Genomic DNA, 13,626 nt, shown 5'->3' on the forward strand with positions numbered 1-13,626 from the left:
TCAGACAATCAAGACAGGAAAACTCCTCTCACGGCCCCTCTGCCCTAGGTGGCCACATTTAGCACTCCAACCCAATCAAACTTTAATACTGTGTTTAAGGATATGACTTAAGCAAATACATATGAAACCCCAGAAAATAAAATCAATCCAATGTCCATCTTCCGGCTAGTCAACCCATCGGACCTTCCAATGGACCTGTCCCTGCCTAATTCCCATGTCCCTAAACATCGAGAAAAAGAAAAAAACATCTGAGGTACAAATATATTCGCCCAACAGCAAAAACCATCATTCCTCAAACAATTACTACTAAAATGATGCATATGTATTCATCATGTAACAGAAGAAAATTACAAACTATTGTGACTTACTATGATTATTGCTGGTATACAAACATTCTCTAATAATATCATCAAGTATAATATAGCTAATACAGTCCAATAATAAAAACATATATATGTGAAAAGAAGGTATCCATCTGCAACTCTTCTGCAGCGTTGGCTCTCAGTCTGGTATTGCTGATGCGTTGAATCCCAGTATCCTCATTCAGAGCCTTCCAATCCTTCTTATTGTCCATGTTCGAATGTATGCAAAACTCCCCAATCTTGCTTCTTAGGAGAAAAGAAAAGAAAAGTATCGTCTTCACAAACAAACAAATGAATCACAATATCATATTAGTCACATTCCATTTCCCCGCTTTCATCATAACACTCCATAGGAGGAACTAATAGAAAGCAAAAAATAATCAAAAAATATAACAAAGAGTATAATATGATCAGACATCAAAATGGATATTTCTCCATCAATTCACCTCCTAATACCACTTCATCTACATCAGCTGTTTGTAATAGTGGCATCTGGGTTTGATCCCCAGGCATCACTACTCCAACCCATCTCAATATCATTGCCTTCGCAAAGGTCAACAACAATGTACAGAAACAAAACATCACACTCAATGCTAGAAGAACTGCCACCAAAACTTGCACTAGCACTGCTCCTATTGGTCCTAATTTGTCCTGCAACCAAACGTTTGCAGAGCATCCAGCTCCTTCTGATGGACCAAATGCATCTCTTATGGTCCTTAATGCTTCTATAACACTAGTCATATTGTCAGAAGAATCAGGAATCAAAGTATAACAAGCATCGCCAGTTAAGTTCAAAGCTACACTTAAGCCACCTTGTTTGGCCAATATATAGTCTAGAGCCATGTCATGTTTTAACAATGTCAATCTGTGACTCCTTTGAGTATTCGACAGAAAATCAAACCCTCTTATGGTTTCATTGGCGAAACCCTGTAGCGTATAGGTGATGTTATCAATATGATCTGCTAAAAATGTCACACCATACCATGGAAACAGTCCTATACCCCACTTCTCTCCTAAACTTATCCTCCAATGATAGACTTCCAAATTATGGAACTGTGCCAAGTCCCTTTTTACTCTATTAACAGAAACAACTTTCGACTGATTTCTATCAAGTCCGTCACCTTTCTGTATAGAAAAAACCTCATATGGCAGTTTCAATTTTGCCATGTAACAACATCCTATCCATCCATAAGGCAAAAATATATATGCCTTATCACCGCAAATCCACCAAATATCTTTAAAATTCCCTATTGTCACATTTCCAGGCAAGTCTTTAATCATAGCTCTCAAAGGCCCTGTCAGGCTAGCATAATCCTCTACCCATGCTGAGGAATATCCAGCAATGCCAAGAAATGTCATCAACTCTCTGACGGTTCTAGGCTTTGGAGCCTTACGAATAGCTTCTAACTGATTATCAGAAATGCTTCTATGTCCCTGCGTTATTGTTTGACCCAGGTAAACTACCTTCTCCTGACAATACTGCAGCTTTTTCTGAGAGGCCTTATGCCCCTTCTCTGCCAGTATCTGTAGCAGTTTAATTGAGTCCTTGTGACATGTTTCCTTATCTGGTGAACAGATGATGATGTCATCCACGTATTGAACAACAGTACTTTTCAGTACCTGATCTATCCCTGCCAAATCATCCTTCAATACTTTGTTGAAAATATGAGGACTATGTTTGAACCCTTGTGGCAATCTCTCATACTCATAACTCTGCCCGTTGTATGTAAACCCAAACATCCCTTGACTTTCAACACTGAGTGGAACACTAAAAAATGTACCACACAAATCCAATACTGTGAAATGCGTCGCATCAGGTGGAATTTGAGCTAGCAAAGTATGTGGATCTGGTACTTCTGCTGGAAAATCAGCTACTATGTCGTTCACTGCTCTCAAATCATGTACCAGGCGATAAGAATCATCAGATTTTTGCAAAGGCAACAAAGGTGTATTGCTCTGTGGATTCTGAGTTATCTTCAAAACACCTGCCTTCAAAAGTCCTTCAATTTGATGTTCAATCCCTCGAACTGCTTCTTCTTTCAGTGGGTATTGATTCTTCCACGGAGGTCTAACTCCTGGTCTGAGTTCCACTCTCACTGGTTGTGCTGACTTCACAAGTCCAATATCAGTACTATGCTGAGACCACAAACATTCTGGAACTTGTTGCAACATCTCCTGGCTGTCTGTTATGTGTAAAATCTGAGAAAAAAATACAGTGGTGAAATACAGGCCTGGCTTGGACTGATCCACACAGCCCACTAACAACAGGAGAGTAAATAGTTTCACTGTATGTATCTGGTGAGCTGGCTCTGGATAACCACCTCCATGTTAGCTAACCATGTTATCTCTGCACAAACAACCAAAGCAACAGTTTGATAACCCACCAGCTAGCTAAAATTAGCTAAGTTTCTTGCTGTGTTATTGCTCGCTCTTTTGAAAGTGATGCTGCCTTGGCTTTGCCTATGATTTGGGGGTTTTGAACGTCCGAAGGAGCAAATATCAACAACTTTTTTTTAAAAAAGGTGACAAATCCTTTTGTCTTTTCTTTTTTTTTGGTACTGACTGATGAATTCACCACGCACTACAGTGCTACTCTTTTCCTTTGTAATGCAATCACTGTATAGGTTTAAAACAAAACTCTTGAACTTGAACTTGACCTTGTTATGTGAACAGAGCATTGACTGTATATAATATGGACAATGCTGCGTCCCCACTTCCTTGCATTGGCCAAACTGATGCTATTTTCCTGGGGATACGGGCGGCACCATCTTGCGAGTTTGGAGCCAAAACTTTACACTTGAATATGCATCAATATTATATTAACTATCTAAAATGACAGAAACCGTCCTTGAAAAAAATAAAAAAATAAATAAAGAAAATATTTGACTCGTATTTTAGTGTTTTAGTTTGGCCCAAGTCCCATCCACTAACATGGAGGATTGGGGAGTTTATGACCTATACTGCAGCCAGTCACCAGGGGGACCTCTGTATGGATTACCAACAATGTCATATGTGAAAACGAAGATGTATAGCTGTGCTAAATCCATAAACTGACCAGCATACAAGCTGGACAATACTATAGTATTGTCAAACACAAAAATCACCTACAGAGAGGCTGCTTTACATTGACTATCCACATGAGAAAATAAAAATAAAAAATACAGTATGAGCTGAAGTGATTGGGGAAGCAGTCCACCAGTATAAAAGTTGCAAGCCTGACACTGTGATTAGAGTCTGTGGCATACAGCTCACTGCACTGTAACAATAGTCACTAAGCCTGATGTTACCACTGGGGTCTGTAAACTTCAATAAACATTAAATGTCTTGCTGTCGACTGTTGCACTAGAATCTACTGCCACCTTAAAAACATGTTCACAAATGCAATCTACACCATACCAGCAGAGAGGTCACTGAAGAGGTAAAAACATAGCATAGAAAGCTAGCCTGTGGTCTGCTGACATTGTATATATGGAACAGCAGTTATTATAACATGAATTCAAGTCTTAAAGCCATGTAAGAAACAGTAAAACATGCAGTACCTGAGGGGTCACCGGAGCCTCATAGCGTGAATACAAGCTATACAGAATGTCTTCCTCCACCTGGACATGCTTTAATCCTCTAACAAAGATTATCTGGATAGACACACATGGCCCATATGGACAGACTCTGCTGTAGCTGTTAGCTGTCTACTTGACTACAGAGACAGACCACAGTACTGTGAGAGAGCAGCACAGTCCTCTGCTCAGTCAGTACCACATGCAGATTATGGAGGACAAAAAACAATGTAATAAACTAAATATTCTGAAAAATAAAATAAAAGAATGTAACAAATAAGTTGCTTATTGATCAAGAACATAACCAAAATGCAGTTATTTCAGTTTGTCTTGCAGATTGTGCTGATGCAAAGTGAATAGTAGACAATTTACTGGTAAAGTATATTTGAAGGGAAGTCGCAAAGTAAGAATGTCATTGCTCAGTGTAATCTTTGCTGTGTATGACAATATACTTCTTGAATCTCGAATCTAAATGATCTACTAATGTGCGAAGCCCTCTCTTACTTTGAACTGTTTGTGGGAGAAAACACACTTCCCAGAGTCAGTCAGTGACTTGTCAGATTTAAATCCTGAGTAGATTTTCAGCAGATTCCCAGTGGAGAATGCAAGAGTGTCACAGTGTCAGTGTGAGTGTGTGGTTGGGGGAAAAAAAAGGTATAACTTTGAATAAGAAATTGTTTCTCTATCTAAATGGAAGTTCTGAATAAACTTTACACTGATACTTTATTAACATTGTTATTACGGATAAAATAGATCTGAGAGATGGGGTCCAAAATTTACCATGTGGGTTTAGTGAAAATTTGCAAGCAATGCATTACATCTTATGCAAAACTGTTCGACATGATTGTTTGGTCAATTTGGTATTTTATACCTAGGAATAACAAGAAGAGACTGTGTACCCGGCCCGGAGGGTTACCGGGGCCCCACCCTGGAGCCAGGCCTGGGGCTGGGGCTCGTGGGCGAGCGCCTGGTGGCCGGGCCTTCGCCCATGGGGTCCGGCCGGGCCCAGCCCGAACGGGAGACATGGGCTCGCCTCCCTGTAGGCCCACCACCCGCAGGAGGATTATGAAGGGTCTGGTGCTGTGTGGATCGGGCAGCAGACCAAGGCGGGGGCCTTGGCGGTCTGATCCTCGGTTATGGAAGCTGGCTTTGGGAACATGGAATGTCACCTCTCTGGCGGGGAAGGAGCCGGAGCTTGTGGAAGAGGTTGAGCGCTATCGACTAGATATAGTCGGCCTCACCTCGACACATAGCGTCGGGTCTGGAACCCAAGTCCTTGAGAGGGGTTGGACTCTCTTCTTTGCTGGAGTTGTTCCAGGTGAGAGGCGGAAGGCCGGGGTGGGCTTTTTGCTTGCCCCTAGACTATCCGCCTGTATGTTGGGGTTCTCCCGGGTGGACGAAAGGGTTGCTTCCCTCCGCCTTCGGGTCGGGGGACGGGTCCTGACTGTTGTCTGCGCTTATGCGCCGAACAGCAGTTCAGAGTACCCGCCCTTTTTGGAGGCCCTAGGACGGACGCTGGATGGCGCCCCGACTGGGGACTCCATTGTCCTGCTGGGAGACTTCAACGCTAATGTGGGCAACGACAGCGGGACCTGGAGGGGCGTGATTGGGAGGAACGGCCTGCCTGATCTGAACCCGAACGGTGTTCAGTTATTGGACTTCTGTGCGAGTCGCAGTCTGTCCATAACTAACACCATGTTCGAACATAAGGTTGTTCATCGGTGCTCTTGGCACCATGACAGCCTAGGTCGTAGGTCGATGATTGACTTTATAGTCGTATCATCTGACCTGCGACCGTATGTTCTGGACACTCGGGTAAAGAGAGGAGCAGAGCTGTCAACTGATCACCACCTGGTGGTGAGTTGGATCAGATGGCAGGGGAAGACGCCACGCAGACCTGGTAGGCCCAAACGAGTAGTGAGGGTCTGCTGGGAACGCCTGGTGGAAGAACCTGTTAAGATGGTCTTCAACTCCCACCTCCGGCAGAGCTTCAACCGCGTCCCGGGGGTGGTGGGGGACATTGAGTCCGAATGGGCCATGTTCCGCTCCGCCATTGTGGAGGCGGCTGTTGTAAGTTGCGGTCGCAAGGTCGCTGGTGCTGGTCGCGGCGGTAACCCCCGAACCTGCTGGTGGACACCAGAGGTGAGGGGAGCCGTCAGGCTGAAGAAGGAGGCCTACAGGGCACGGTTGGTCTGTGGGTCTCCTGAAGCAGCTGACCGGTACCGGATGGCCAGGCGGTCTGCGGCAAGGGCAGTCGCTGAGGCAAAAACTCGGGCGTGGGAGGAGTTCGGTGAGGCTATGGAAGAAGACTATCGATCGGCTCCGAAGAGGTTCTGGCAAACCGTCCGGCGCCTCAGGGGTGGTAGGCAGCAACACGCTCACACTGTTCTCAGTGGGGGTGGTGAGCTGCTGACATCAACTGGGGATATTGTCGGGCGGTGGAAGGAATACTTTGAGGAGCTCCTCAATCCCACCAACACGTATTCCACAGAGGAAACAGAGCCAGAGGGCCTGGGGTTGGGTCGTCCAATCTCTGGGGCAGAAGTCGCCGAGGTAGTGAAACAACTCCGCGGCGGCGGAGCTCCGGGAGCGGATGAGATCCGCCCTGGGTATCTCAAGGCTCTGGATGTTGTAGGGCTGTCTTGGTTGACACGCCTCTGCAACATTGCGTGGACATCGGGGGCAGTACCTCTGGGGTGGCAGACTGGGGTGGTGGTCCCCATTTTTAAAAAAGGGGACCAGAGGGTGTGTTCCAACTACAGGGGGATCACACTCCTCAGCCTCCCCGGCAAGGTCTATGCCAGGGTGCTGGAAAAGAGGGTCCGGTCGATGGTTGAACCTCAGATTGAGGAGGAACAATGCGGTTTTCGTCCCGGACGTGGAACCATGGACCAGCTCTTTACCCTCACTAGGGTGCTGGAGGGGAGATGGGAGTTTGCCCAACCAGTCCACATGTGTTTTGTGGATCTGGAGAAGGCTTACGACCGTGTCCCCAGAAGCATCCTGTGGGGGGTGCTCCGGGAGTATGGGGTGGATGGTCCCTTACTAAGGGCCATTCAGTCCCTGTACCAAAGGAGTGCGAGTTTGGTCCGTGTAGCCGGTAGTAAGTCGGACCTGTTCCCAGTGAGGGTTGGACTCCGCCAGGGCTGCCCTTTGTCACTGGTTCTGTTCATAATTTTTATGGACAGAATTTCTAGGCGCAGCCGGGTGGGGGAGGGTATCGTGTTCGGAGATCGGAGGATCTCGTCTCTGCTTTTTGCGGACGACGTGGTCCTCTTAGCTTCATCGAGCAACGACCTCCAGCTCTTGCTGGGGCGGTTCGCAGCCGAGTGTGAAGCGGCTGGGATGAGGATCAGCACCTCCAAGTCTGAGGCCATGGTCCTCAGTCGGAAAAGGGTGGATTGCCCACTCCGGGTCGGGGAAGAGGTCCTGCCTCAGGTGGAGGAGTTTAAGTATCTCGGGGTCTTGTTCACGAGTGAGGGTAAGAGGGAGCGGGAGATCGACAGGCGGATCGGAGCGGCATCCGCAGTGATGCGGATGCTTAACCGGTCCGTCGTGGTGAAGAGAGAGCTAAGCCGAAAGGCGAAGATCTCAATTTACTGGTCGATCTACGTTCCAATCCTCACCTATGGTCATGAACTTTGGGTAATGACCGAAAGAACAAGATCGCGAATACAAGCGGCCGAAATGAGTTTCCTTCGTAGGGTGGCCGGGCTCAGCCTTAGAGATAGGGTAAGGAGCTCGGACATACGGGAGGAGCTCAGAGTAGAGCCGCTGCTCCTCCACATCGAGAGGAGTCAGTTGAGGTGGCTAGGGCATCTGGTAAGGATGCCTCCCGGACGCCTCCCGGGAGAGGTGTTTCGGGCATGTCCCACCGGTAGGAGACCTCGGGGCCGACCCAGGACACGATGGAGGGATTATATCTCTCGTCTGGCCTGGGAACGCCTGGGGGTTCCTCCGGAGGAGCTGGCTGAAGTGGCCGGGGAGAGGGCTGTCTGGGCTTCCCTGCTTAAGCTGCTGCCCCCGCGACCCGGACCCGGATAAGCGGAAGAAGACGAGACGAGACGAGACGAGACGAGATACTGTATTTAAATCATTTTATAATTAAATCCTTGTGACTTTTACCAGTTCCTGTTGTTTTCGTTTTAATTAGGCCCTATTTGATCCTTAAAGGTAGAAGATTTGCGTGTATTGTGACTGCTCATTGTTGTTTATTTGTCGGTGATGATGTGAAGATGATGAAGGAAAAGATCTCCGCTGACACCGTCTTCATTGTATATAAAAAGGTTTATTACAAAGAAGTTCAGCATCTGATACAAGCATTTGCAACTGCTCGGAGAGCCCTTCTGCCAAATTGAGACTCTCCCGATCTCCGTCCTAAACCCAACTTATATAGGGGGGGTTGTTATTGTCCACAACTTAATGTATACCAGCTGGAACAGAGTCCACTTTTCACATACTGAGAAGCATATGAAACCCCTCTTACATAGGTATGCAACCTTTAACCTCAGGCCCCTCAATCTGTCACTCCAGACTTCAAGTCTGCTGAATCCTGACACTAACATAAACACTTGGCCCTCTGGCTAACCATTTGACTCCACATGAATGTTTTCTTTTAAAATATACCTCATTTCCCCCCTTCGAGGCTAAACAAGCCTCGACAAACAAAAGAATAAAACATACATGTTTAACATTGTTTACAGAGATAACAATTCTGCTTGTCACATAAACTTAGCAACGCAATAATTTTATGGAGTGTGAGAGTGAAAAAACCTGTCAGGCAGCTATTCATCCTTAAACATCCTTCAGACAATCAAGACAGGAAAACTCCTCTCACGGCCCCTCTGCCCTAGGTGGCCACATTTAGCACTCCAACCCAATCAAACTTTAATACTGTGTTTAAGGATATGACTTAAGCAAATACATATGAAACCCCAGAAAATAAAATCAATCCAATGTCCATCTTCCGGCTAGTCAACCCATCGGACCTTCCAATGGACCTGTCCCTGCCTAATTCCCATGTCCCTAAACATCGAGAAAAAGAAAAAAACATCTGAGGTACAAATATATTCGCCCAACAGCAAAAACCATCATTCCTCAAACAATTACTACTAAAATGATGCATATGTATTCATCATGTAACAGAAGAAAATTACAAACTATTGTGACTTACTATGATTATTGCTGGTATACAAACATTCTCTAATAATATCATCAAGTATAATATAGCTAATACAGTCCAATAATAAAAACATATATATGTGAAAAGAAGGTATCCATCTGCAACTCTTCTGCAGCGTTGGCTCTCAGTCTGGTATTGCTGATGCGTTGAATCCCAGTATCCTCATTCAGAGCCTTCCAATCCTTCTTATTGTCCATGTTCGAATGTATGCAAAACTCCCCAATCTTGCTTCTTAGGAGAAAAGAAAAGAAAAGTATCGTCTTCACAAACAAACAAATGAATCACAATATCATATTAGTCACATTCCATTTCCCCGCTTTCATCATAACACTCCATAGGAGGAACTAATAGAAAGCAAAAAATAATCAAAAAATATAACAAAGAGTATAATATGATCAGACATCAAAATGGATATTTCTCCATCAATTCACCTCCTAATACCACTTCATCTACATCAGCTGTTTGTAATAGTGGCATCTGGGTTTGATCCCCAGGCATCACTACTCCAACCCATCTCAATATCATTGCCTTCGCAAAGGTCAACAACAATGTACAGAAACAAAACATCACACTCAATGCTAGAAGAACTGCCACCAAAACTTGCACTAGCACTGCTCCTATTGGTCCTAATTTGTCCTGCAACCAAACGTTTGCAGAGCATCCAGCTCCTTCTGATGGACCAAATGCATCTCTTATGGTCCTTAATGCTTCTATAACACTAGTCATATTGTCAGAAGAATCAGGAATCAAAGTATAACAAGCATCGCCAGTTAAGTTCAAAGCTACACTTAAGCCACCTTGTTTGGCCAATATATAGTCTAGAGCCATGTCATGTTTTAACAATGTCAATCTGTGACTCCTTTGAGTATTCGACAGAAAATCAAACCCTCTTATGGTTTCATTGGCGAAACCCTGTAGCGTATAGGTGATGTTATCAATATGATCTGCTAAAAATGTCACACCATACCATGGAAACAGTCCTATACCCCACTTCTCTCCTAAACTTATCCTCCAATGATAGACTTCCAAATTATGGAACTGTGCCAAGTCCCTTTTTACTCTATTAACAGAAACAACTTTCGACTGATTTCTATCAAGTCCGTCACCTTTCTGTATAGAAAAAACCTCATATGGCAGTTTCAATTTTGCCATGTAACAACATCCTATCCATCCATAAGGCAAAAATATATATGCCTTATCACCGCAAATCCACCAAATATCTTTAAAATTCCCTATTGTCACATTTCCAGGCAAGTCTTTAATCATAGCTCTCAAAGGCCCTGTCAGGCTAGCATAATCCTCTACCCATGCTGAGGAATATCCAGCAATGCCAAGAAATGTCATCAACTCTCTGACGGTTCTAGGCTTTGGAGCCTTACGAATAGCTTCTAACTGATTATCAGAAATGCTTCTATGTCCCTGCGTTATTGTTTGACCCAGGTAAACTACCTTCTCCTGACAATACTGCAGCTTTTTCTGAGAGGCCTTATGCCCCTTCTCTGCCAGTATCTGTAGCAGTTTAATTGAGTCCTTGTGACATGTTTCCTTATCTGGTGAACAGATGATGATGTCATCCACGTATTGAACAACAGTACTTTTCAGTACCTGATCTATCCCTGCCAAATCATCCTTCAATACTTTGTTGAAAATATGAGGACTATGTTTGAACCCTTGTGGCAATCTCTCATACTCATAACTCTGCCCGTTGTATGTAAACCCAAACATCCCTTGACTTTCAACACTGAGTGGAACACTAAAAAATGTACCACACAAATCCAATACTGTGAAATGCGTCGCATCAGGTGGAATTTGAGCTAGCAAAGTATGTGGATCTGGTACTTCTGCTGGAAAATCAGCTACTATGTCGTTCACTGCTCTCAAATCATGTACCAGGCGATAAGAATCATCAGATTTTTGCAAAGGCAACAAAGGTGTATTGCTCTGTGGATTCTGAGTTATCTTCAAAACACCTGCCTTCAAAAGTCCTTCAATTTGATGTTCAATCCCTCGAACTGCTTCTTCTTTCAGTGGGTATTGATTCTTCCACGGAGGTCTAACTCCTGGTCTGAGTTCCACTCTCACTGGTTGTGCTGACTTCACAAGTCCAATATCAGTACTATGCTGAGACCACAAACATTCTGGAACTTGTTGCAACATCTCCTCTCTCGTGGGGTCTGAGTCCATTTTAACATGACAAATTGACTCATGTGTCATCCGTACAATTTGTGGCTGTCCCAATCCTTGAGCAGAGATCATAATCTTAATAAATCGTTGATCTTCACTCTTCCAAATAGCCAAATTCTCTATCATCGGCACAAAAACAACTTTCTCTGCTTCTGCCATCATTTCTCCTACATGCTTCTGATCATACTCTTCAGCTATCAACAAAGTCACATGTGGGACACTGTTCTTAATCTCAAATTCTCTGTCCAAGTAATCATTTGCATTTACCTTCATAGCTGCTCCTTGTGGTCCCAAAATTATACAACCTGAACTGAGTTGAACCTGGTTTGGCTGACAACTCAACCATTCATCTGAACCTGTCTGATCAGCATTCTTAAAATACTTAAGCGTGCAATGCAGCGGATACTCTGGAGGTTTTGCATTGGGCATGTTTGCCACAATGAACTTTTCCCACAGCTTCGCTGGTTCTAAAAAATCAATGTTAAAGTTTCCAATCCAATATACAGAGGAAGCTTCAGTCTCCATAGTCACCAACAATTGGCGAACAGTATTATCTGGCACTTCCACCAAACAACCGTCAGGTGTAAATTTTATTATGCAATTCAATTTGCACAAAGCATCTCTTCCCAAAAGTGCAATAGGTGTATGTTCTGACACCAATATAGGTATTTTAGTTTTCAGATTTTTATAGCAGAGCTCAATTGGTTCCGTGAGAGGAATCAGCTGTTTTACTCCCTCAAACCCGATCGTCCGAATCAATTGACCAGACATGGGAAGATGTGTAGCATCTTCAGGCCGAATACAGGTGAAAGCAGCTCCGCTATCTGCCATTACTTCCAATGGTTTATTATTTACTTTCACCACTATTGTTGGATCTCTCTCCGGCCCTGATACTACCAGCTGACATCCCCCCTTCGGATCCTCTGGGCACCCCTAAAATCCTAGTTCTGGGCCCCTGAAGGGGTTCACCAGTCTCCCAAATGGCCTCGACTGGCCCCTGAATCCTCCTCTGAAATTTCCTCTGAAGTTTCCTCCTTGTCTATTGCACTCACGGGCGAAATGACCAATTTGTCCACAATTGTAACATGCTTCTGGAGACTGTTGAAAGTTTGAATTAAACCTTCCTCCTCTACCTCTACCAAAAGTTCCACGACCTCGTCCTCTCCAGATCTGCATTTGACCCGGAGCTGGCTGTGGATAAGAAACAACTGGAACTACTGCTGGTGGCTGTGGTGATTGAAACTGAACTTGATTTGGCTGAGATTGTATCTAATGTACTGGCGGTTGAGCCTGTACAACCACAGCCTGTTTCTTTTCCTTTTTTTTACTATCCACCAGCTGTATTTGATTAAGCTTTCTAAGAACTTCCTGGTCCTGCTGTTTCTGATCAAACTCCTTCTTCCTATATAACTCCACTTGATGAGCTATGTTATCCATGTACGTTCCCTTTGCTGCACTTCCAAGACCAACAACCTCTGCTAGTTTACTCCTCACAGGTGGGGGCAGTCCCTTCTCTATTTTTGCTCTCAGAATTGACCGCTCCATCTGGTTCAAATCTGGATCATTTCCTGTAACGCTTCTCCACACCTGATGAGCTCTTGACACATAAGCCCTTGGATTTTCTTCCTGACCCAGTGGCTCAATAAAAATATTATCAGGATGCACATTTGTTGGAAACGTGTCTTTCAATGCTCTCCACATATAATCTCTGTTTGCAGAAAACAACTCCGAATCGTTAACAACTGTGCCCACATAGCGATTCAATCCTGCTCTCTGTAGGATTTCTTCCATACCTGGAACTCCCAGCAGGCTTGCCAACAACCTCTTAATGTCTCCCATGGCAATTTGTGTTCCCACCATAATTTCCTCTAATTTTGAAATCCACGGATATGCTCCACTCTGTAGAGTTGGCAGCTTTTCAAGTATGTCAGACATATCTGTATTCTGCCATGGCTTGTACTCCAAATTCTGTCCTCGAATTATCACTGGACACATTTTATCACATTCCCTCTCTATTTTGCTTCCATCTCATCAACCATTAAACATCTGGTACACACTTACAAAATCCTTCTTCATCTTCCTTCCCCTACATACTTTTTCCATCGATTAATACTTGTTACAATCCGTCATTCAGTGATGAGCAAGATATCACGTCAACCTGAGCGACTGATGGAGTTACACATCTAGCTCATCCAGTCTGTTTCTGTTCCAAAACACTCTTTTCTCTTTCTAGTCTCTCTTCTCTTCCAACTTTCACCAACATTCTCTTATTCAATTCAATTTCAATTTTATTTATATAGCGTCAATAACAATACAAATCGTCTCAAGACGCTTTACAAAACCC

This window comes from Chelon labrosus (genome assembly GCF_963514085.1).
Source record: "Chelon labrosus genome assembly, chromosome: 17".
NCBI lineage: Eukaryota > Metazoa > Chordata > Actinopteri > Mugiliformes > Mugilidae > Chelon > Chelon labrosus.